This window comes from Anabrus simplex, chromosome 3 (genome assembly GCF_040414725.1).
Source record: "Anabrus simplex isolate iqAnaSimp1 chromosome 3, ASM4041472v1, whole genome shotgun sequence".
NCBI classification, from domain to species: domain Eukaryota; kingdom Metazoa; phylum Arthropoda; class Insecta; order Orthoptera; family Tettigoniidae; genus Anabrus; species Anabrus simplex.
In genome coordinates, this window is record NC_090267.1 from 508,868,718 (window position 1) to 508,896,486 (window position 27,769).

Here is a 27,769-nt window from a genome sequence, read left to right on the forward strand (position 1 = left end):
GGAGGAACGTGTAGAAACTCCCTTCAGGCAAGCAACACAATGATAAAAACATCTTAGTATAATAAAGGATGAGAATTTTTTTTATTTATTCCTAAAGATTACTATCCTTTCCTTAATCATTGTTATCCTGTCCATTAGGTTGGCATGTTCCCTTTTCTACCACTAGGAGCGCTCATGTGACCCTATAACTAAATTCGGCTTGAACATTTTTCAAAAAATAAAAAAATGCCTCAGGGTATTGAACAAACGAACACATTACAGATTTCTATAAGTTAATTCGGCTAAGATTTGAATGAAAAAGAAAACGAGTGAAGAAACAAGAGATTTTAGACAGTTTTTCCGGAATTGCATTTACGCTGGAATTGATTTTCAAAATTTGTTTTTTGTTTGATAGAGCTATCCAAGAGTCAGAATTTGAAATCTTTTCGGGCCCTTTAGCCCTTCAACTTCAGGTACAATTGAGGGAATTGTTTAATGTTACGTTTTTCGTACTATGGGATCCCCTGCTTCGTCTGCTAAGAATTGTTTTCAACATTAAAAAGTGACGGATTTGAAGCACATGATTTGGCTTGCGGTTAGTAACTCCAATTCCAAGAGAAATACAACAGTGCCTGAAGATACATTCGCAAACCAAAATTCTCTGAATCGCATTGATTTTACGTTCCGCGGGAGTTCTTTTACGTGTCAGTAAATCTACTGAAACGGGGATGAGGTATTTGAGCGAGGATCAAACCTGCCAACTTGAGCTTATCCGTGTCAGCCACTGAGTCCAGTACGGCAAAGTAGGAGCCCAGCTTATAAAGTTGGAAAATAATTTTATGTCATAACATGACGTAGTTGCTTTCTTTCCGTACTCAAACGGGTACAGTAAATGACACTTCACCGTACTGTAATTACGTTCCGCACTGTTAGATAACAAATCGTATCTGACTGGTTGAACTCCGCTTCACAGTAATGTAAACACGGATAGTCGGAGAGATCATGAATCAAGGAACACCAAACGTAACCTTTTTGAATTCTTTCTCCGCCTGCTGACAATTGAATTACTTTCCGCACTGTTAGATAACAAATCGTCCCTGACTGGTTGAACTCCGCTTCACAGTAATGTAAACACGGATAGTCAGAGAGATCATAGATCAAGGAACACCAAACGTAATTTAGTTGTGCTGTTTCTCCGCCTGATCGCATACTCATCTACGCAAAAATGGCGTCTCTGTATTCCCAACTCAAGTAATCTGCCGCCATCACAATACTGACAAATGTATAGGTTAATATATTTTCAACAGATAAATATCACATATATCTAAAAGTTCATATTACTTCATTACTCCAGGAGCAGAAAACCATGTTTAAGGCCCTGGTAGCTTAGTGGACTGTTTGCTGCTTCAAATACTCCATGTACACACCTCTTACATCGGTCAACATTTCCAAAATATAAAAAACCAAGAAAACGTCAGTGCACGGATCAAACATGCAGGAATAGCGTCGCGACGAAAAAAATATTTATAATTAAATTAATTTAAAATATGGGAATTCGCCATGGTATGAAGTAAAATGAGCCCTCGTGTCTCAAGTACCATTTTGATGGCACTGTAGAATCGGGAAACTGTATACGGAATTTTCGAAAGCAACTTTTAATTGGTTTCTTCATGTGTAAGTAACACTCGACCAAAAACATTCTCTGCGTTTCAGAGTACTCTACCATCGCGATAATAACCTCACAACACACGTTAAAAGTCGAATAATTATTATGAAACTGCTGTGTCAACTGTCAGGACTTCTTATCACGCCAAGCTTGACACAACCCATATGGCGCTCTGCCTGTGAACAAAAGTGCGAAGTCTGAAATTATACTCCCTGCATATTATTCGAAAATTTATTTGCAAGAAAACCTGCCTATTTAATTCTCGGTCAATCACGCCTCACCTGCAGGACCAAATGAGCTGAAATTGGGTATGAATGTTAAATATTATTAAGATCAAACACAGGATTGTTCTGAATTTTGAATAATTAATTCTGTCAGAATACCGATCATTAATATGTAGATATTCACTCAACTTGTGCGTGTTTCATCTGCAAAAAACAAAAATAATAGACGAGTGTTTAGCCCTATAACAAAATAAGTCAGCACGTGTTTACAACAGTAATGGGCTTAAGCCGTTTCTTTGTAACTCTAACGGTTCTCCAGGAAGTTATGTATTCATCTGTTAAAGCACGCGTTTCAGAGAATATGCATCAACGAAGAACATCGTTGACCATGGAGTAATCGTGTTAACAAACTAACTCACGATGATGGTGTCGTGGTTGTTTTTATAACCTAAAAGCCTGTGTGGTCACTCTTATTTGTACCAATAATAAAAGAAGCTCTCTGAGAGCAAACGCAAGAGGAAAGCACTACCTTAGTGCCCTGGCTGAGAAGTGAAAGGTCTGGCAAGTCCAAGTGGACAGCAGGCTCATCTCCATGGTGACCGCAGTGGGTGCGGCGTACGTTATTATGGCAACCATATTTCTACTTCCTTCCGTCCGGCCAGGCAACAATGTATCAACAACAACAATACTGTGACTTGACTGTTGTTATGTTCAGTCTGTTCTGGTGCCACTCATCCCCGCTAGATGTCATTACTGGTGTAATTACAAAAGCAACAGCATGGTGGTATATAAACAAAGGAGAGGCGAAAAGCTAAACCCCATTTTTGTTTCACAAGTAATAACCAAGTCCGCTTCAAGCGCACATTAAACTTAAAATTACTTGTTTATTCTCACAGCTACTTTATATTTCTTGGGCTGATCCTCCTCTCTCCATCCTCACGTGGTAATCTGCTGAATGCGTCCTTAGCCTCCGGGTGTATATCTCGAGGAATATTTGCTTCACCTTGGAACCGAATAAATTTGCGCTAACGTAGCCTGGTGGATCTACTAGAGGACATTATCTCCAGTACCCTATTCCCCTTCCAACATCATTTCTTTAAAAATATCCACACAGCGCTAACTGAGGCTCCACGTAATGTCAGCGGTATTTAGAATAATAGTCAATGTAATGTTATTCAGTGTTATGAGCTTTCTGTATTGTAGGCCTTCGCATCTAGTATTCTTTCGAATCTGTGATATTAGGGCGTCTTACGAAATTATTTATAGCGTAGACTGTAGTTCCTTATTCCCCGACTTCACATAACGATTTTCATTAAATTCTGTTTACCATTTTCTTGTGACTTGGCGGTGATATGGACTTAAGTCCAAATTCTTGAATATCTCTGTTATCACAGCCGGTACGGTAAAAATGTGTAAAACATAAATGATCGGAAATTTAATACTATATGACTTTAGTAACGTAGTATTTGTCGATCGGGCCACTAATAATACAAATAATTGAGAATTAAATTTTAGGCCTTCCCCTAATCTACCATTCCACTCAGCGCGAATAAAATTATTTATAGTCTAGATTGTATCAACTTATTTTCCGAGTTTGCATACAGATTTTCATTAAGATGTGAGAATTTAAAATTAGACCTTCCCTTAAACTACCATTTCTTTCAGCGTGAAAAGATTATTTATAGCCCAGACTGTAGAGACTTATTTCCAGACTTTGCATACCGATTTTCATTGAGATAGGAGCACTAATAACATAAATATTTGAGAATTAAATTTTAGGTCTTCCCATAAACTACGATTTCACTCGACATGTATAAAATGATTTATAGCTTAGATTGTAGTGACTCATCCTCCGACTGTACATACCGATTTTCATGAAATTCTCTTCAGCCATTTTCTCGTGATGCGTGTACATACATACAGACAGACAGAAATTACGGAAAAGTAAAAAGTGCATTTCCTTGTTACTGTGGACATGACTGATACAGAAATACCATTATTTTCAAATTCTGAGCAATGTACAGACAAAACCCTTTTATATATTATATGTATAGACAAATATACATAGATTTGGTTTTCTCTACAGAGATTCTATTGGTTATTTCTTTCAATACACTGATTTGTGTTGTTGCATCTGTCAAGCGCTCTGAAAGTAGCCTATAGCCTTTACAAGTTAGGCCTCACGGCCGTCTCTTACACTTAACCGCATGATAACAGTACAAACTTATGGCAGCATGACAGTATGATTAGTAAACAATCTTAAATACATTCATGCATTCATAGTAATATTCGCACGAGATGGTTATATACTGTATTATTTAAGACCCGTACTCACCACAGAATTTATTATCTCGGTTTACCAAAACTAACTTTTCATTTCAATCTGAATTTGAACCTTAAATTTCTCATCCTGATGCACAGAACTCAAATCACTACGTGCTGTCGCAACAATCGAAATGTAAATAAGTTATTCTTTACATTACGAAGAAAGAAGCCTAATATGACGCTGCACGAGAAGGAATTGTTAATGAAATTGGTGGCAGAAGGCGTTAACATAATAGAGAATAAGAAAACAAATGGTAGCCTACACATTGTATATTTCACTCAATAAGATAATATTCCTTAGTTCTTCATTAAAAAATCATATCTATCGTACACCATGTACAATCACAGAATCATATCACCTATGCGTTGGAAATTCCACATTATGTTTGATCATTGCCAAAAATATGGCTTCCGATTGAGATAGCTAAATAAAATTCAGGAAACTCAATCTTTAAAAAATTGCAGTGTTTCGCCCCGTAACATCAATTGGATACCGCACCTTCCCAGTGTCGAAGCTTTTGATAACATTGTATCATCGCAGTACGTAGCGAGTTCCCTCACCCGCCTCGGACGTTTTATTGCATAATCTTCGTCACATTCTTTGTCTGCATGATTTTCTCTTTCAGTTAAACATTCCAGTCGTCTAAAAACTGCCATCTTTCCCGTTTTACCGGCCAACGTTTCTCCGAGTTTTAATCCATTATCGCAGATAATTTGGCTGGTGAATGCGGCGCTAAGAGGTAATCTCGTCAAGACCGCTTTAAAGCAGAACAATTCCTTACACTAACTGAAAGGCAATTCCACAGCGTCACATGAGGCACTTAAAGGAGAGGTTTTTGTAAGTGTGGAAGTCGATCTGAGAGGAGAGGAGGCTAAACCTTGACTCAATTCGATGGTCGAAATACGAGAGTCACAATGTAAAGATGCCGTAGTTTGTCGATATATAACCAGGAGAGTTTTTTATGATAAGGTTAGTCTCCGGAGATGTCTGACTCAGGTTTTTCGATTTGACGCCTTATAGGTGACCTGCACGTCATTGACAATCTGGCAAATACTCATGCTGAATTCTAATGATTTTTAAGGCATCAGAATTAACCAATGAGGGTGAAAATTCCAAATTATCCGGGAATTGAACTCGTGATCCCTGGACCAAAATCATACTAACCGTTTAGCCACTGAGCCGGACAAAAACGTCGCACCCTCCTCCGAGGGTGGTGCTGCACCCCCAATGGAGGTGAGTTGCATGTACCACACACCATTCTCACATCTCTGGCAATACCGGAAATCAAACCCGGGCCTTCGAGGACGACAGTTAGTAGCACTAACAATTACACTTCAGAGGCGGACAATAATGGGCTGAAACATTTGTTGAAATGTTAAGTGAACATTCGCCAAAGACCTAATGCAGAATTTACTTTACGTCGCACCGACGCAGATAGGTCTTAACGCGACGATGGGATAGGAAAGGCCTAGGAGTTGGAAGGAAGCGGTACAGTCCCAGCATTTTCGTGGCGTGGAAAAGGAAACCTCAGAAAACCATCTTCAGGGCTGCCGAAAGTCCCGAATGCAAGTTCACAGCTTGCATGGTTCTAACCGCACGGCCAACTCGCTCGGTTTCCAAAGCAACATCAGCCATTATAACAAGACAGTAATCGAGTATGGAACGTGTGTTACTTTCACACTATGAAAGAGGTTACTGGCGATATTTGAGGAGATGACGTCGTTCAGACACTCCGCTATTGATAAACGGCAGGCCCTCCGATAAGTGATCTAGAGCAGTGCTATTCAAACTGTGGTACGTGCGGGGTCGTCTTTATCGTAGCTTCTAACTGTATTCAGTGAGCAGTCTACAAAAAACGTGAGTCTCCTCACTTTTCTTCGTCTTCTGTTCGATTTTGGCCACTATGGACCACGGATGCCTTTGCTGGCGAGATGTAGTGTTTACAGTGCACTAAGTCTTCTGGTATGGGCTATATCAAATTTGTTACTTTCATTGACCTTTCTCAGTCTCATCCTTGGCTTTGACAATATGAAAGTGACTGAGGTATGAGTGATGTTAGTAATACCATTGCCTATGCAGCCAGTCCCTGTTATGAATGGTGTGAAAATATCACTCATAGGGTCGGTTGATGCATGCATTTCAGTGGGCTTGGAAGACTGATATATAATAGCAACGGTTGGCTCGGTGAGGAAAGCAACGGGAAACTACCTCACTCCTCATTTACCTAGTACGCCTCTTCAGTGGCGCCTAAGCTATTTATGACAGCTGTTGGCGGAGCTGCAGAGGATCAAACCAGCCTTCGGGCTGAATACCCAACATACATGGACCACGGACTAACACCCTGGATCATCTTTTCCCTCCCCTGACTTTGATCTTCTGCCAATATAACTTCATTCGTTGGGTTATCTGCTTCCTTCTTTCTTCTAAAAAAATCACTTTTGAAGATTTCTTTTCTACTCCTTGTCGGAAGCCTCTGAATTTTGAAACTAATTGTCGAAAGTCGTTCCTGTTTTGGATGTCTTCATGACTAATGCCCATTCTCTTCATATCAGCATGCATCTCCCTAAACCACCTGGGAACAATCCTTTTCCCTTCGAAATGTGTAACGAGTTTTCTTGGTTCATACGTAGGAGATGTCCATAAAATCGTACTCGTCTCTTCTTCATCGATTCAGTCTCTTCGTTAGCTCTTAATCTTCGTTGTACACCAACATGTATATGTCCCAGAATCTTCCTTAGGATCTTCCTTCCTTCCTTCTCGAATTGTTCCGGCAAGCCTTTGCTTGTTGTACACATCTTTCGTCAACTGGTACGCTGATTCTTGCCTTGATTGTCTCCTGTTCTAAGCCATTACACTGGATCATCTCACCAAGATATTTGAAACTCTTGACTTTTTCTACCTTCCCTCGTGTTGCGTTCATGATTTTTTGAGGTGATTAATTGATGTCTTCATAGCAGTTTCACAAAGAATACTGATTCTTCTACTTGCTGATTCGAACACTGTTCGCAAAGTTAGCCAGATCATCTGCAAACGCAAGGCAATTGAAGTTCACCCCTTTATTCCGTGCTCTGCTCTCTTTAAATACAGTCTTAATTTAATCCTTTTTTGTGTACCACTGCACAGAGTTCAACTATGTGTCAGTTCGTACCTCCCATTGACTAGGTAGGTCCTCACGTATGCTGCATTGCTTTTTTAAATGTTTTGTTTCGAACTCCACTCCGCTTTTTCAGTAGCGGGGCGTATAGTACAGTAGTAATACTCATACCCACAACAAGTTACGGACTGGGGGTTCGCTGCTTGCCATTGAGTGGGGTTGAAATCCACTGGTGTCAAGGAGGGCAAGTGACCTTAAATCCCCGGCCACAACTCTTTCATGCCTCAGTTGATCTCGCTGATTATACTGAATATTGTTTGGCATCCAGCAGCAATCATTTGATATTTCCGGTTTAAGAGCGGTATACTGGTACGAAGGTCAAACAATTGGATACTGAATACCAGTGCTCTAGAACAAGCAATACGAGAGCTCGCAGAAGCAATAGACGCGCTCTGTTCCGGGCGCTTAGTGTTTTTATTTTCGGAGACAACGTCGTGAATGAAAGAGGACCATGCGAAGAGAAACAGAGAAGAGGTGGAGTGCCAGGGCAAGGTGCCAGATCTGCAAGAGGAAACAACATGTCATTAAGATGGTACCGCCGTCACACTTGGCTCGAATTTCTCTCCGGCCGGAGAACTTCTCCATTCTTCAGAACGAGGAGCTGTTGGTGCGTCGTGATTTGAGAGGACTCCCTAGGTCTCGCAAACCTAAGAGGGTCGGGGTTGGAGAAAAACAAAAGTTCACCAACAGAGGTCAGACAGGACAGACGAAAGTGAAGAGCCTGACACACGTAAGTCGAAGCAATGCCAGAACTGATCTTACGGCCCTGTAGTCACCAACCCAAGCTCCCAGTTTCAGAGGCCCTGATCACTCTTTTAGTCGCCTCTTGCGACAGGCAAGGGTTACCGTACCTACAGGGAGACTACTACTACTACTACTACTACTACTACTACTAATAATAATAATAATAATAATAATAATAATAATAATAATCTATAAAAATAAAACCGTAACGACTGTGTGTCTGTACATTAACTATCTTGACAAAATTTTCGTTCACTTCAACGTTTCACGTGTAATAATGATTATCTGCATACATTTTGGATTTGGTGTCTGTTTGTTTGTTTGAATTATTATAACTTGAAAACTACTGGATATATTTCAACCAAACACAATATTTAGAATCCTCCTGTCCTTGGGTAAGTTTTAGAGCCAATATTGTTTCTAAATCCGTGAACTGACTGGGGGTTTGTACGAAACCGAAACCGTGATTTTGCACTAACACAAAATGTACACAACCAAACTTAATGGAAATCCACCTGCTGTCATGTTATTTCAAGGTGGGTTTAAGTAAACAGCAGTTTAGTCATTTCCATAGAAGAGAGAGAATTTCGTCAACGATTGGTTTCATGAGTCTCCAGGCACGGCGCCACTCCTGGTTTCAGCAATATGTGACCGAGAGCAGGACCTGGCTCCGGTTTGCCACTTCACTTGTAGACGTTCATTTGAATACAGGGATGTAACTTCATGAATGAATCGTGAAATCCATGGCCAATTCTCGTGCTGAGAACGAGTACATATAATAATAATAATAATAATAATAATAATAATAATAATAATAATAATAATAATAATAATAATAATAATAATAATAATAATAATAATCTGTGAGCTTGCATTCGGGAGATACTGGGTTCGACCCCACTGTCGGCAGTCCTGAAGATGGTTTTCCATGGTTTCGAATTTTCACACCAGGCCACGGCCGCTTCATTCATACTGCAGGTCTTTTCCTCTCCCATCGTCACCATAAGACCTATCTGTGTGGGTGCGATATAAAGCTAATTAAATAACAATAATAATAATAATAATAATAATAATAATAATAATAATAATGAGGAGGAGGAGGAGAGCGGACAGGCACGTGGATGCAGCTCACGCAATGACCCATCATGGTCTCGGTCATGCCAGAAAGAACTAGAATAAGGTAAAAAGAAGCCACGGGAGTTGCTGCCACGTAACTGTTAGCTTATTTCCGGAAGATGGTGAGTTCGAATCCCTCTGTTGGGAGCTCTCAGGATAGTTTCCTGTGGTTTCCATTTTCACGCCAGAGAAACTCTGGAGCTGTGTCGCTTTCTTCCCATTTCTAGACCTGTCTCAGTCTGTGAAACATAACGTGAAAATAAAAAATAAAAAGTAGTTCATTGGTCGTGTGATGTGAATGATATGAGTCAAGCTTATTGGAAGGCACGGTGTAATATATCGGGGGAAACGGACCAGAATATCACTCCGGAACAGAATCCGGATGGCGATGGGTAGGGGAGACATAGAAGAGAAGGAATAACATTAACGGGACAAGAGATGAGACGCCGACCTTTAGAAATGGTATCCGGAGGGTTCCTAGCATACTGATTTAGCTATTGTGCTTAAGGACAGGGAGAAAAGAATTACCTTCCTCTGGAGCATAATTTATGGCCAATCGGCTACATTGTACTTCTTTGAAAGGTTTCTCTCATTCGACACTGGAATGTTTTCTAGGTGTTTCGTTATCTGTCATAAAACTACGATTAACCCTTAAATCAGGATTTATTTCTTACGGCTTAAAGAAAGTGTCACTCACTGGTAGTTTGTATGTCGAGCTAGCGTTCAAAAGAGGCTGAACCCTGGTAGCCGGGCTGAGTGGCTCAGGCGGTTGAGGCGCTGGCCTTCTGTTTCCAGTTTGGCAGATTTCGATCCTAGGTCAGGCTGGTGGTGATTGAAGCTGCTCAAGTACGTCAGCCTCGTGACAGTACATTTATCGCCACGTAACAGAACTCCTGCGGACAAAATTCCGGCACCTCGGCGTATCTGAAAAACGTAAAAGTAGATAGTGGGACTTATTATTATTCTTCCGTTCTGTGGATCGCTTCCTACCAGTTTTCTTTTTAGATTTCGCCATGAATTTGTCCTTGGCTCCCTTATTGTGCTAAAGGCTCGATCTTCTGTGATGTTCATTTCTTAGAGTTCCGCCTTAGTTTCTTGTAGCCAGTTTATTTTCACCTTCTTGAGTTGATCACTTCTGGTGAGTCTGTCGCTGTCCATTCTACAGATACGGCCATAGAATTTCAGACGTATCTTGCGTACGGCCTCAGTGAACCTGTCAGTTAATAAATAGAGGTCCACTGTTCTCTTAATCCACATTCCATTTTCTCTTGTGGGGCCATCAATTTTCCGGAGAATTTTCCTTTCTTGCTTTTCAATTTCTATAAATTTAGAGAGAGTGACTTCCAAGGGATAAGGTTTCTGAGTCGTACAAAACAACTGTCTTGTAATGTCGTAATTTGGCATTACGACTCTCTTTTGTAGTAATTCCACGTTAGCCTGTACGCCTTATGGAGTTTGATGGCCCTACAGTCTAGTCCGCATGGTAGTAGGATTTCTCCAAGGTATTTGAGGAAGGACGCCTGTGAACCTGTGCCGTTTTCCATTTTTATTGCTACTTTGATGTAGATTTTCCATCAGCTGGGTTCTTTCGTACAATTTTTGGAGGCCTGCCTTTGATGCTATATTGTGTATTCTCTATACGTCGTATCTGGTTTCATCTCTGGTCTTAGTGAAGATTATTATTGTTATGATTATTATTTCTCAAATTTCACTCATCCGGTGAATGACAACATAAGTCAAAAACTTTAAAAGTTCTCAGGGAAGCATTTTTTGTTCTTAATCAATACGAAATCACCGACTCACCAAATTATGTCAAGCGATTCTATGTTAAATGAAACAGCTTTCTAAATAATGGCTGTGATTGGATTTTGTTCACTTCAAAATACTAATGACTTGTCTGCTTTGGATGTTGAAAGAAAGAGACTTGTTTTTTGTGATGTGGACCACTAAAGTGGTATAAGGCACATTTCTGATAGAGAGCATGTGTGGCCTATTAATAGCACATTTTGTTGTGAAAGACATCGACAAGTTTTGTGACATTTGGTGTGTGATTCAGCTTCCGTCTGACATTCCTATCACGCGCTACGGCCTCGTTTTGTAATTATGCTTAACTTTTGGCCACTAGTGTATGTTGTGTGGCAGCGTACATGCGCCACGTGGGGCTGAACACAGTAGTGCAAGGGAGCAACGTGTTTGGTTACACTTCGAACATTGATACAGGAAATATATTTGAAGACTTTAGTCTGGACTGTGGCATTGAAACATCGACGAAAACTATCTCAGAAAGAGAGAGAATGGATTTTTTGAAATGTGGTGTTACAGAAGAATTCTGTAGATAATATTATTATTATTATTATTATTATTATTATTATTATTATTATTATTATTATTATTATTATTATTATTATTATTATTATTATTATTATTATTATTGAATTTCCCATTACAAACCCTATTTTACAAGTAGTATATTAGGGCTATAGATAGTGTGACTAAGTTATTACATGACAATTGAATTAAAATAGAGATGACATAAATGAGATGGAGAAATTTAACAAACACTTTATAATAGCATCTTCTCTGAAATACCATAGTGAGAGGTGCTTGGTATTTTATATTACACATGTTTAAATGCATTAATAATTCATATCTACTCCTGTTAAAAATCGGACACTCAAATAAAAGATGAGGAACAGTTTGTTGCTTCTGAACACTGATTCCAAACCTCTCGAAGTATGATCCAAACTTTCCATGTCCAGTCAAAAACTGTTCAATGTTGCAAAAACCGACTTTGTAGTCTGTCTTGGATATTTGGAAAGAACAGCTCCCTTGTTAGCCGGCCATTAGTGCTGGTGATCCATTGGTTGTTCCACATATCTTGTGTATACTCCCTCAGTTCCTTTTGTACATGAGACATAGGGGACTTTTCATATATCAACAAGGCGTCAGAAGAAGTAGTAGCTGCTTTGGCAAGTTCATCAGCTCTCTCATTTCCTTCTACTCCGTCATGACCTCGGACCCATTGCATGCAGGTATGTTTACTGTAGCCTAATATGTGTGATCTTATATTAACAGCTACCGGATGAAAGTTATATTTTTCTTGGATCGCTCTCAAAGCTGCCTGAGAGTCACTCAATATTTGCGCAGCACAGCTATGTTTTTTAATCCACATAACTGCCCGTTGTATAGCGCATAATTCGGCTTGAAAGACTGAACATGAGGGAGATAGTCAAAATTTTTCAGCATGCCCCTCACTGTTATTCTGTAGCACTACAAAAGCACATCCTACAAGCCAGCCATCTTTTTCTTTGCTAATCCGGGATCAATCCGTATAAATATTGTAATGATGTTGTGTCTTGCACACTTCTTGCACAAGATTATTGGCAAATTTACTTGGGTGATCTGCTGTCAATGCATTAGCTTGCAGTTCAGGAATGACCCTTAATATCCTATCAGGATACAAAACACCTTTCTTTTGTTAATGTGAGCTAAGCTTTGACAATGGCAGTTAAATACAGAGGTGGGATTCCCGCCAAAACAAGGGCTGCTTCCGTGGATATTGTGCGGTACGCACGAATAATTCTGAGTACAAAACCTCTTTGAATTTGAGCTAGTTTGGCTTGAACCCACATTACGATAAGCAGATGAACCACACAGTAATAATGGTTCCACTGCTCCATGATACATTGTCTTTAAAAGTTCTGGAATTCTGAAGATATTGAGATGGCTTGATCGAATCGCGAAGCATGATGTAGTGAATCGAATTTGTGAGGGGAAATCGATCTGGCTAAATTTGACAAGAAGAAGAGACAGAAGGATAGGACACATCTTAAGATACACAGGGCTTGTTTAATTAGTTTTTGAGGGAAGTGTGGACGGTAAGAACGGTAGGGGTAGACAAACAGATAGAGTACGTGTAAGATGTACTACGAAATGAAAAGATTAGCAGAGGACAGGGTAGCATGGAGAGCTACATTAAACCATTCTATAGACATATATGAATAACCATATGACGATCAAATTCACTTAATACTCCAATACGCGAGCGAGTTGGCCGTGCGGTTAGGGTCGCAGAGCTCTGAGCTTGTATTCGCTATCTGTGTCTTTGCGATGTAAAGCAAATTGAAAACCTACAAATAAAATACTTGACAGAATAAGACGGATCTATATTGGGTGATTCATGTTTCAGTTTCTTATAATTAATACCAAATGCGTCTCGTTCCAATATCGTACCATTTGGGAGATACGACTACCTCTGCCGAGTTTGAACCCGTTGTTTTGGGAACCAGAGATCCGAGAAGAAAGGTCGTTCCTTCAAAGGACACGGTGAGAGAAGAAAATAGAACGCTGTTGACTCGTAAGCCACGAGTTACTGACTTTCCTTCGGCTGGCGTGCGCCTACTACTCTGGACATTACAAGGATATTGCTCTGTGGTGAATTGTCACTGGTCGTGGAGAACTGAACCGTTACACTCCATTAATGTAGACCCTGCCATTACAAGACCTCACAATTAGCTGTATTCCATCATTTGTCGGTCTCTAAAATAGTATATGTATTTTTGATATATATATGTCTTACGTCTGGGAGGTTTCCGAAAATCTGTGTAACGTGACGCGGCAAAATGTGTGACGGTTGTTTAATCATAGCAACCGAGCAGGCTGTGATGTAAGGTATGGATGGATGGCCAGACAATGTTAACTAGCAACCGTGCAGGCTGCGATGTAAGGTATAGATGGATGGTCACGACCGGGGGTCATTTGGTTTTCGCAAAGAGAAATTGATTTTTCTTATTTTTATTTTCTAATCGTTACCTTTAATATCCGTTTTCCCATTTTTGCACCACTATATTTTAAAGTATAATTACCTGTGTCGATATGCCCGCCTGTGTTCATAGTTTTCCACCATGGTTACCCGATTCGCGTCCTGTTGGTAGGGAACTTCCACAATCAGAATGTTGGCCGGCACCGTAGGAGAGGTGGTGGTACAGAGTTCCTAATCACTGATTTGCGTGCCAAAAGCCTCGACTCAATTCCAAACCTCTCCGCCGTATTCATATGGAGAGAGAGCAAATTACGATGAGGATGGGGACGTTAAGCCTTCAGCAGACCTCTTGGTGTTATTCCACAAGAGTAGGCTCTGTGCCCTCTCCCTACCTCATTGTTATCAGACACGCACTTGCCAGTGGGTGTCAAATAGCCAGACGAGCCGAACATGTCCTCGGACACTCTTTGCAGCAAAATCCATACGCTAAAAGTAGATACCGTGCGTCGATGAAGTGAGTGTACAGCACGTTGTTCATACAAATAAAATACAGCACAATACATAATTTAATGCAAATATTTCAATAGTTTTTAAGTTATAACGACAAAGGAGAGCTGAGCAAAATGAACAATAAACATGACAATAACAATGACTTTTCTGGGAACGAATTTTTATTATGTACTTTATTTCCTCTATGTTGACTCCTCACCTAAACGTTGGTTAGATGATCAAAGCAGACAATGGTGGCTCAAGGATCGTTCTTGAGAAATGAGGAGCGATATAGTTTCCCGATTTTTCCTCACCGTGCCACAAAATGCTGTTTCATAACATGTTACCAAACCCAATGGGAGTAACATATTCACAGGAACTGGCTGCATAGAGAGTGGCACCTGACTCTCCTTCATACCGTCAAAGCCAAGGATAAGATTGAGGCAAGTCCAAAGAGATAGAGATGGGTGCCAAGCCACATGGCCACTTGCAGTTCTAGTCCGCAATCAGAGATAGCGCAACAATGCACATTGCATGCAATACCTTACTATTATTATTAACAAATAGCGCAGAGAAGTAACTTTGACGCCCATCGGGTCTTGTTCACCACAGGTCCTCCCTGCACCGTATCCTTCACCTCCTCTCCCACCCGATCTCCTACCATGACGATTACGGTGCAGATCTACCGTCTCCTTTCCCTATGTATTATAATCTATAAATTATATTTTGATTTTCCAGTTTTTACTGTGTTGTAGGCAATGATATGATGCCCCTCGTTCGTTACTGAGAGCATAACCTCTACAATAATTTGACACCAAAAAGTATATTTTCTCTTACAATGATCCATTGACACATTAACACAAAGGTGATAATATGAGAAACAATAAATCCCTTTAAAAGTCAGACAGCAGATATGGGTATAACATCACTCTCCAAGTACCACATGAAAATATCAGAACTAAATGCACTGCGACAGGAAATATATAGGAATATATGAGCAGAATAATTCAGCTCTTAGCCCCTGAGGTTTGCTCACACAGGAAATACAGGATTTCAGGAGGACTGGCCAAGATATATTTCTAATAAACAAGCACAAGGAACGAACGTTTACAGCGTTTACGATTTGATATTGAACAAACATAGGCATATGGAAAATAGCATCATGGGAACTGTCGCTTAAAATCTGTATGAGTCAGTTCAAACACGGTTCATCCATAGGGTATCAGTGCAGTCCAACAAAATTATCTCCACAGTACTTAACGCCATAAGACTAATTCTTTGTCAGAAATACTCAACCTCGAGTCAAAAAGGCTCTCATTATTAAAATCTGTCATGTCATGCCTTCTTTCCTGCCATCTACAAAACCTGCCTACAACTATCTACACGCTGCCAATAACCTCCAGAGCGATCTAATAAGAAAGACATGAACTAACTTAAGCTAGTTTGGTAACAAAGCCCTCATTAGAGTTTCACTTCGTTCACTTTCAGTTCGTTCCAGCCCATACCAGGAGAAACACTAGATCTCGGTAGCAGTGTATGTGATGCACATAGAATGGATGATATATTGCGTAATATATGGGCTTACAATACAGATGCAACTTCAATAATCTGGAAAATTTGGTGAAAAGAATAAGGGGTTGATTTTGGCTGACCACGATCTCTGTTATCGAGTTACCTTTCCCAATACGAAGCTGAAGGTGCACCACTGTGTGCTATTACTTCAGAAAAGTCATTTTCGATTTCCAGAGACGAGATCAGGAATTGCAGTAGCGTACGATGTGAGGCGGGATGCCCACGGGAGCAGGGGAAGACAGACGACACGCGGGAAGCATAGCAAGTACTGTACTCCGCCTCACCTTCAGGCATCTCTGTTGTCATGGCGACGGCGCGTCTGTCGATACGAGTGAGTCATAGCAATCACACAGCAGTAAACAAAGTTAGGCCGCCTCGTGATGACATTACTGTCTTTACTCAGGAACCCACGATATTGGTAAATTTAGACCCAAACTACATGTGAGTCAGCTAAACGTGCCCTGTCATTCGAACAAATACATGTATGTGTAGCTAGCTGCGCTACGGAATTCTAGATGAAGTACTGTACACGTTGTAAGGTGTATTAAACTGCATAGCGTTTTACGTTAACCCAGAAACGCGACGGGGAAGTCATTATACGTCTTTTCTCATATGAAGACTGGGTTAGGAAATTTTCAGTGTAATGGTAGGTCTTCTTGCCTATTACCAGTCACAATCAAATTGGGGAGTTTTCATCATAATGTCAGACACTCACTCGCCGCCTGCCTTTTTACATTCTCAGAAAGACGTCTTTGTGATTTTCCCAAATAGAGTCAACATATGTTATTACAATGATGTCAGTAGGAATGCCGCGATTAAAAAGTAATCCTGTCATATCAAATATTCTTGTCCTTTTCTGATCCCTATAGTATTACGCATGGAGGCATAGGAAGTCATTAATTTTCATGCCCTTCGTGGCCCTTGTCTTCCTCTCCCTCTTAAAACAACAATCACCACCACCAATCTTGTAATATTCAATACGGTAAAACTGTACAAGACATAAATGATCGGAAGTTGTATTCAAGGTAACTTATATAATGTAGTATTTTTCAATTGGGCCAATAACACGGGTAATTCAGGCGCTTTCCTCTAAACTACCATTTCAGCCAGGGTGGATAAAATTATTTGTAGCGTAGACTGTAGTTACTTATTCCCCGACTTTATATACCGATTTTCATTCACATTTCGTGGCTCGGCAACAATATGGGTTTAGCAACAAAAATGCAGATTCATGAATATCTCGGTACGGTAAAAATGTACGAGGCACAAATGATCGGAAATGTGTGATAGGATCACTAATTACATGAATAATTAAGAATTAAATTGTAGGCCTTCCCCTAAACTAGCATTTACCGGGCGAGTCGGCCGTGCGGTTAGGAACGCGCGGCTGTGATCTCGTATCGGGGAGATAGTGGGTTCGAACCCCACTGTCGGAAGCCAGCCCTGAAGATGGTTTTCCGTGCTTTCCCATTTTCACACCAGGCAAATTAATGCTTCCTTCCCATTCCTAGGCATTTCCAGTCCCCTCGTCGCCATAAGATCTATCTGTGTCTGTGCGACGTAAAACAAATAGCAAAAAAAACTACCATACCACTCAGCGTGAATAAAATTATTTATGGCCTAGATGGTAGTGACTTATTTCCCAACTTTACATACTGATTTTGATTAAATTCTGTTCAGGCGTTTTCTCTTGATGCGCGTACATACGGACAGACAGACAGACAGACAGACAGACAGACAGAAATTACGGAAAATTAAAAAAAATGCATTTCCTTGTTACTACGGACACGACCGATACAGAAATACCATTCTTTTTGAAGTCTGATCAATGTACAGATAAATAGATAATAATAATAATAATAATAATAATAATAATAATAATAATAATAATAATAATAATATATTATTATTATTATTATTATTATTAAAGAATAATAGTTGTACTTGCTTTACGTCCCAGTAGCTACTTTTATGATTTTCGGAGACGGTGAGGTGCGGGAATTTGGTCCCGCAGGAGCTCTTTTACTTACCAGTAAATGTACCGACACGAGGCTGACGTACGTGAGCACCTTCAAATAACACCGGACTGAGCCAGGATCGAACCTGCCAAGTTGGAGTCAGTAGGCCAAGGCCTCACCCGTCTGAGCCACTCAGCCCGGCTAGATCTTTTGATGTTTTGATATATGGTATAGATCATCTGAAAAAAAAACCGCATTTCCCTTTTCGAAAATCAAATGATCCTAAATATGACTCTCAGCCATGGCCATCCACCAACCAACCATAAGACCTACCTGCACGGTTGCTATGGTTATACTTCCGTCACACGTTTTGTCACGTTCCAGGTGAACCGACCACGCCTAGGCCAGACAGCCCCGAATAATTTTCAAAAATTAAATATATATAAACGTGAAAGGATAAACAAAAAACAGGGAGACATACGTACAATACTGAAAACACAGAAATAAAGCAAAAACATAACTTGCATAAAGTAATGAATGATAAACATGATCTAAACTAGGATGACCAGTTGTTGAGGCGGTCTGAAGGTCCGCGGAAAGCTCTATGTGGGAATCTGAAGATGATGTGTCGCACTGTCTGGAATTCTTCACCACAGTGTCAGCTTGGGGAGGTCGAAGTCCCCAAGAATTCATCGCAGAGCCACTTTCTCCATGCCCAGTGGAGCCCATACACTCCAGGCGGGGCTGCGATCTCCATCCACCAGGGGCCTTAGCAGTACATTCTGTATTCAAGAGCCATTTACCAACATCAGTGATTGAGCCTGCAACAGGGAAGGGTTGAAGTGACTTATTCGCCTGTATTTTATTTGCTTCTCGAACGAGATTGTCCATGCGGCGCAGACCTGGAGGAAGGATGTGGCTAAGGTCTGGAAGCCAGTGCAGTGGGGTTGCTTTCATGATCCCGATGATAATCAGCATTGTCTGATTCAGAACACTGTGAATTTTCCTGGTGTGCGTGCTATTCACCGAGACGGAAGAGCAGTATTCAGCTGTAAAATACACCAGACTTAACGCAGAGGCACGTAAAGTTGCTACCCTCCCCCCTCCTGTGTTACCACAGATAGGATGTTGTTTCTTGTACTCAGTTTGGCGGCAAGGTTTGGGAGATAGTGTTTGGTCCAGAGGTACACAAAAAATAAATTTATTAAATCAAATTAATTAAATTAATTGAATTAAACTAAAAGGAATATCCTCCGATATCCGCCCCCTCCATGGCGCAACAGCTCCCAAGGGCGACCGCTGCTCAGCCCTTAGGCCTGCAAATTACGAGGTGTCGTGTAGTCAGCACGACGAATCCTCTCGGCCATTATACTTGGTTTCCTATACCGGGGCCGCTATCTCACCGTCAGATAGTTCCTCAATTGTAATCGCGTAGACTGAGGGGACCTCGAACCAGCCCTCAGATCCAGGTAAAGTCCATGACCTGGCCAGCAATCGAACCCGGGGCCTCCCGGTAGGAGGCAGGCACGCTAACCCTACATCGTGGGGAAGGAGAATATAATCTGATAAATGAGCAAATGCTTACCACCAGGAGGTGGTATATAATTTGTGCCACAGCTAAATGAAAATTTGTAAGTGAATCAAAGATGTATATAGGAGTTAAAAAACGAGTCAATGAAGTTTGTAAGTTGCAAAGCGAACCTTATGAACAAGGTTGAAGGTATATCTCGGATTGTAACAAAGGAATACACATCTCGTCCAAAAACAGCCAACAGCCAGGCATTCACTTGTGTCTGAACTATGCAGTTGATACAGCGTCGCGCGTGGTGAACTGTGAAATCGTGAGACATCGTTCTTGACGGCTGCAAATAACAACGTCACTATAAATTTTGTAGCTATGCTTTTCACTACTCAGATGGCTCATTTCCACCCGGCATAACGAAGATAATGCAGTATGTTAATTTATTGCAAAATAAAGCTATTTCCGACGTTCTTCGAGACAGTGCTCATTATTCTCAATATTTAGCGCAGTTTACACATATGGTAGGTTAACTTCCGTGGTGGGAAATGCTTTTAATGCCCAGGGAAAGTGCAGCACGAGAGTGTTAAGCAGCTGACACTAATTTGATGGCGCCTGTTTACTCAGACTGTAAACCTCGCGGCGCTCTCGACAAGATATAGTAGACACGTGTATTAATAGCTAACGTGCAGGAACACATGGCCGACCTGGTGTCACTCCCACACCCTTCTTCTTCTTTTATTAGAGACTTTTATGGCTTCTCAGCGTTCAGTCTTCAAGCCTCCGACTACCTCCACAATCAGTCCTGTGGCCTCTTTCAGTTTCATATCTCATATCTTTAAATAATAATTAGAAACTGAGTTGCACCGTCGTCTTAGTCTGCCTCTACTGCTCTTGCCATCTTTGACCGAGACCATTATACTCCTAGGTAACCTTTCTTCTTCCATATGCGGCACATGACCCCATCACCGAAGCCGGTTTATGCCTACAGCTTCTCCATCATCATCACCATCATGACACTCATCATCATCATCAGCAGCAGCAGCAACAACATCATCATCACCATCATCATCATCACCATCATCATCATCACCATCATCATCATCATAATCAACATCATACACTTGTTTCTACAACCATTCTCCTCTCAATCCTGATGTTCTTTTCACTTTTCCCTTCAAGTGTCATATCCTCGAAATATTTCCTCCTTGGTCTTCCCCTTTCTCTCCTTCCTAGTATTTCTCCGATGCTCATTGACTTCCAGCATGTCCTCGTCATTTTCCTCTAAATCCACATTTCAGTTGTAACAGTCCAGTTCTCACAAAGTATTACGCTCCAGACAAAGGATTTTACAAAAGCTTTTCTTCCTTCTAAACTTGTATTGGCATTTGTTAAAATATTCTTTTATTTCGGAATGCCCGTTTATCAAGAACTGTTCTTCGTCGGTGCATTTATTGTCTTCACTTAACAGCAAATCTAATACTGTGGATTCTTTACCCATTTATCTTTATTCCCTCCGTCCCTCCCTTTAAAACACATATTGCTTCTTCAATAAACGACTTGAAGACGTATGGTGAGAGTGGCCATACCTGCCTCACCGCTATCCTAATACTTGCCATTCTCCTACATCCATTCACCACTACATTTGTACCCTGGTTCTTGTAAATCTTCCAGATGAGCCCCGTATCCTTCCAGCCAATACCTACTTTCTTCATATATAAGAATAGTTCCCAGTTTATGACGTCAAAAGCTTTTCACTAGTCATTGAATGCTATAAACACCTTCCTGTTCATTTCTAACCTTCTTTCTAGTGTCATTATTAATGCAGCTTCATCCATCGAATTCATTCCTAACTTGGCGTTTATCTCCTCATTCCCAGTACCCTCCTGCCATTGTTCCCTCCTGGTTGTACCAGTGAAACATTCTCACTAGGTTCTTGTCTGTTAGCTCTGACTTATGAATAAGATATCCTGTGTCCACCCAGCTTTCACTCCCGTAACGCAAAGTTGATCTGAAAACAGACCCATGTCCGGGAGCTGACTTCCTTCTTACAGAATATTGATGCAACTGCGAGCTCACTACATTAGCCTTGCAGCGTCTTCATTCAATCTTACCATGCTACCATCCTGGGAGAACTCACATCATAAATCCTTGAAATGATCTATCTGTTCAAATTTTGTATTCCCAACCTGACATTCTATCCTCTTAGGAGTTACAGACCACTACGTTGAGCAACTCAGATGGTAGAGTTCTGAACTCAGTTTGGCAGGTTCGATCCTGACTCAGTCCCGTGGTATTTGAAGTTGTTCAAATACGTCAGCCTCGTGGTGGTCGATTTATTGGCACGTGAAAGCTGCTCCGGTACAACATTTGGCACCTCTGCGTCTCCTAAAACCGCAAATGCAGTTAGTGAGTGTTGGTGCTTCGTCTCAGCAATGACTTTTTTTAATTCAGAAACTTTTTCGGTGAATCTGATAATAGACGACCAGTTAAGATTACGCAATAATATTTTTATACATTGTGAAAATAAAGGTAAGTACATAATATATACTTACTTGATTATAAATCGAATCTCCAGATTTGTGAATGAAAAAAGCCACGCCCAAGAATCGAACACGGACCAGCGGTTTGGTAGTCTGATGCCGACCACGCTCTGCTACAGCATAAGCATACAAAAACGTTAGTAACTCTAATATTATTAAGTTTGGACCCTATATTATATACATATAACATGTTTAGACGATATTTTGATTTATAGCATTGAAAGCATGATTATCCGTCATAAATTTTGACCTCGGGTGTCTAGCAAAACGCCGAAACGAGTGTCTGTTTATTTTCAATACAGAACGTCCCTGCAAAATATTGTCAACTTCCGTGAGGCACATGTCAGACCCTCCCCTTGTGAGATTTGTTCTATATCGTACTTCCTCTGGTAGTTGCGATGCTGAATTTAAAATTTGCCGTTCTTCTGCATCAATATCAGCAAGCGACTGTAGCTTTCAACCTCTCAGAGCTTTTGTTATCATTGCCCAAGTGACTCTTAACTTAAAAGCGTGTGTTTATGACCACGGCGCCCTTAGCTGAGTTTGCGTTGCTTTCACTTACCTGTGTTGGGCTCCTCACTTTCATCTATGCTATACAACCTCCGTTCGTCAGTTCTTATTCCTTAGAGATCGCGACGGTATTAGACTCCGAGAGCTAACGAGTCATTTAACGCCCTTTACGATCCTTCCCTTCAGACCCTCTATCTATCTGAGTAGAGTTAAACGAGGATGATGGCGTAGTTTTACTTCCTCTTAAAACAATCACCACCACTTTGGTTATGGTGTCTAACATTCCTAAAAACTTATCCATGCTGTCATGATCTCCGGGAGGGAGAAAGTGGAGGAGGTCAGACCTTTCGAAGAACGAAGGTATTGAGAAAAGAAAGACAAGGTCCACGAAGGGTGTAAAACTAAAAGACTCCCTAGGCCTCGCAAACCTCATACCTCGAGGTAGGTTGACCAAAGGAAGTCGGACGGGTTAGATGAAAAGGAGGAACGTGGTACAAGTTAGTGAAAGACATTGCATACTGAGCTATGGGACCCGTGGTAAAGCTGACAGCCGTTGGAGTCACCATTCAAGACAGGCGCGAGAAAATGTGGATGCATTTACCACCCACAGACAGAGGCGGAGCAGAATTCTGGCCCTCTCGTGTGTCTGCCTGTCTCCTGAAAAAGGGAAAATATACTTCCCGTGAATGTTGGAATACTCATGGGCTTGCTAGAGTGGATAAGCAGACATCGATCGACTTCAAGGGTCCTTAATTGTAATTCATAGTCAACATTCTTTTTTGCTAGTGGCTTTACGTCGCACCGACACAGATAGGTCTTATGGCGACGATGAGATAGGATAGGCCTAGTAGTTGGAAGGAAGCGGCCGTGGCCTTAATTAAGGTACAGGCCCAGCATTTGCCTGGTGTGAAAATGGGAAACCACGGAAAACCATTTTTAGGGCTGCCGACAGTGGGATTCGAACGTACTATCTCCCGGATGCAAGCTCACAGCCGCGCGCCTCTACGAGCACGGCCAACTCGCCCGGTGGTCAACATTTAGAATGTGAAGGAGAACGAGATTCGCCCTCTCTTTCTGCGTGTCCCTGGTTAACATCTAGCCTTTGCACTAATGCATCGCGGTGACCACTGTGTGTGCAATTGGCCGAGCTTTACGACTGGATGCCCTACCTGACATCAATCTCATCAGAGGAATCCATGGCCACAAATAAATGGTGTGATATACGATAGTGGGAAGGGAGAAGGAGAAACGCGGTGCCGGCACATAGCCTACTCCTGCGGAGTAGAAGCAAGGTGTCTCCTTATGGGTTAATGTACCTTCAGTGCATATGAACATTGTAGACAGGTTTGGAGTTGAATCTAGGTTTATATCACTCAATATAGTCATTATAAATTGTATACCACCTCCTTTCCTACACTGGCGGCCAACATTCTGATGGTGCACATTTTTTCGATCAACGGGACTCGAACTGGATAGTAGCCAAGGTGTCAGACTGCATGCCTTAACGATCATAGACACCAGGAGGGCTAAATCAGCTAACCTCGAAATACCCCATAGACCCCCGGTACATTTTCTTGGTTACAAATGTCTGTACCCTCTCACAGTCGCTGCCACTGACCATACATACCCTTGTCGAGTGTATATGCACAGCTACACTTCTCTGTACACTTGAAGAGTCCTTTTGTTTTTGTTTTCGTTTGTTCTTGTTAAGAAGGAGCCCATACTTTTCAGTGTAGACTTAGTTAATGCACCTTAAAAGCTTTTTCAGTCTAACCAAAACACTAGTTGAAATATAGATAACACTGTAACATACCAGCAAAACGAATACACACATCTTTCGTGTTACGTCCTCTGATTCTATCAAATCAGTTAAATGCATGCTCATATAGGTAAAATATCCTTTACGTTCCGTAAAATTGTCAATGATTACGAATTAGTGATGTTATGAACAAGTACGGAGAAATAACGATTGTGGTTGTAGTGACTCATAGAACATTTTCTGTACTTAGCTCTCGTAGTCCGTTACTTCCAGCACTTGCAGGTAGCAGTACGTTTTTAGATTATGATCAAATTCTATCATAGAAAATGTTCTACTGTAGTTGTGATTCCTCAGTTCATTCATTCCAGTGATACGTGAAATAGTGTCTAAATTCAAGTTGCTCAATGAAACGTACACGAAGCGATGAGCACGGATCATTCAAGTAAATCAGCGACTACAGCAGGCGCTGTATCGTCAGCTAAAAGCGAAATGCATTCCAGTGAGGAACGGAGAAAGATCGTGTTATCATGCCGAGTCGTTCCAAAACATTCCATTAACCATGGGGGACAGTTCAACGCAGCAAAAAGGAAAAAGTTGTTATAAGAAGAATGTGTAAAAAACTAATGAATGTATTGTCATGAAATAAATATGGCAAGTGTCCCAAAACGTTGGTTTGTAAACGTCATGAAAATTAATGCATTGAAGGAATATTTGATCTACGCATACCCCTACATTTTCCTTTGTACTTGAATAACTGACTTGTCCTATTCAAATCAACCATCTTCATCCTGTTCGTTTCACATGATTCATTATAATGAGATGGGCAGATGGGCAAAGTGCCACAGGGAGAAACAGTTCACTGTAAGTACCTACATTGGGGTAATCACAGTAATGCGGCTGTATGAGGGCTGATCAACAAAGACTGAGACAGATTTTTCCTGCCGCTTCTGTGATAGTTTCCTGTCTGTAACATAAATAATTGAAAACAGCGGGTTTGTCGGTAGGCGGCAGCACTCTCGTATCGGTAGTAATGCTCTAGACGCTACCACACAATGGAGGTGACAGCATGCACTACGGTTACTACACGTCAGTAGTGGCTACAATGAGGAATCACATTGGAAAGAAACTGGGACTGGCCTCATGTCGAAAATCAAGTCATGCAGTTTATGGCTCCGCGTCCACCTTATCGCCCTGTGATTTGTTATTCCCATCACTAAAGGCATTCGATTTGAGAACTCTGAAGCAGCGGTCAAGAAAAGTGAGGCTATCCTCAAGAACCTGCAGCATGTGTTCAAGGACTGGCAGAGACGCTATATGAAGTAGGGAGGGGACTACTTTGAAAAAGATCATGTAAACAATCAAATGGAGTAATAAACATCTGTGGAAAAAATCAGTCTCAGTCTTTGTTGATCAGCCCTCGTATATAAAGGTTACACATGGATATAAGAATATTTAGTGTATAAGTCACCAATTGGAGTATGGTTCCGCTGTATGACGTCCTCACCAGGATTACTTAATTCGAGAAGTCGAAAATATCCAGCTCGATTTGTTCTGGGTGATTTCCGATAAAACAGTAGCCTTACAAATATGTCACTAACGGGAATAAGTGGGAGAAAGTAGACGATCGTTGCGAGCTGTCAGCTTTTAAATGAAGAATATGAAGATAAAATTAGGATTTTAAAGGACAATTTGGGGCAAGTGCTCGTTCAAAAGAGGAGGACTTAGGGTTTGAAATAATTTACCATGGGAGATAATCGGTAAATACCGAAGTTGTTTGATGCAATTTAAGAACAGACCAGGTACAGAACTGTTAGGTAATCTGTCACATGGATGACAGTCCGAAATGCAGATGAACAGTGATTATTATTATTATTATTATTATTATTATTATTATTATTATTATTACAGGGCGAATTGGCCGTGCGGTTTGGGGCACGCGGCTGTGAGATTGCATCCGAGGGATAGTGCTTTCGAACCCCACTGTCGGATGCCTGAGGATGGTTTTCCGTGGTTTTCCATTTTCACACCAGACAAATGCTGGGACTATACCTTAATTAAGGCCACGGCCGCTTCCTTCCCACTCCTAGTCCTTTCCTATTCTATCGTCGCCATAAGAAATATCTGTGTCGATGCGACAAAAAGCAGCTGCGGATGACCTAGCAGTATCCCCAGCATGTCCGGCCCCGTGGCTAAATGCTTAGCATGCTAGACTTTGACTCAGGAGTTTCCGGGTTCGATTACCGTTAGGGTCGGGAATTTTAACTTCCGTGACCTAATTCTTATGGCTCGGGGGCTGGGTGTGTGTGTTTTCTTAAGCATTAGAAATCATCCTAGTCACGCTCATCCTTACATACGCGCAGGACGCCTATATGGCGGCAACTGGAATAAGTCCATGTATATCCAGAGCCCACACACCATTATTAAATCCCGAACGTCAATACAAAGGATCCTGAAGGAGAGAAAATGACACCTACATCAACAACTCTATGGAGACGATTTTGATCACATTGCCGAAGAATAGCCGCGGTATTACAACAAGATTAACATTTTATCCGGAATCAAATGTTACTTTTCGAATGATTCCATCATCAACACTCACAAATTCCAGCAAACCCCCACTGGATTCAAGCTTACCATATGGAACTCCAGTGGGGACGTGGATGTGGGTGACCACATCATTGGGCCTGCTTTATAGTCTCTAGGTCAACGGTAGGCGTTATCTGCAATTTTTAGAGTTCGACATGTCTCTAGAAAATATTCACTGCAGCTGGTACTGTGACACTGGTTCCAACATTATTGCAAACCTCAGTATTTCAAGCCGTCAAGGAACATCTTTAGGCACGATATCCTGCACGGTAGATAGCTCGTGGTGGACCGTGGCACTGGCCACCACGATCACCTGATCTCATCCCCTGGACCTTTCTCTGTGGGGATATGTCGAATCGAATGTGTACGAAACTGAGCCAGAAAATTCTGAAAAATTACAGCAATAAATTCGCTAGGTCTGTGCTGCAGTGACATGCTCAGCGCTGCCTGCACCATCAGAGACATGTCTAACCTTCTGTTTTACCCAAGTGTGACATTTCAATTTTCTGAGTTTTGAAACTATATAATAATATGTATTAGTTTTTGTTTCACACAGATACCTCTTTTATAGATTGGAATGTCTGCACGTGTATGAATGAACAGGTTATTACATTTTCTTTTCTGCAACTTTGGCGTATTTAAAAATGCATCCTGTTATAGAACGTGTGCAGTAAACTGACTGCTCATCCGAAATACAGCACGCTGTAGCGCTCCTTCGATAACTGGTGATTAGGCATCCCATGCATCACTAGTGCATGCGGGACATTTGTAAGTAGAAGGTGCGGCGCTCGCGGCCCGCGTGCCATAAGTACAACCAGCGGGAAACGAGTGTGACTGATTGATAAGGCGCACAAAGGAGTTC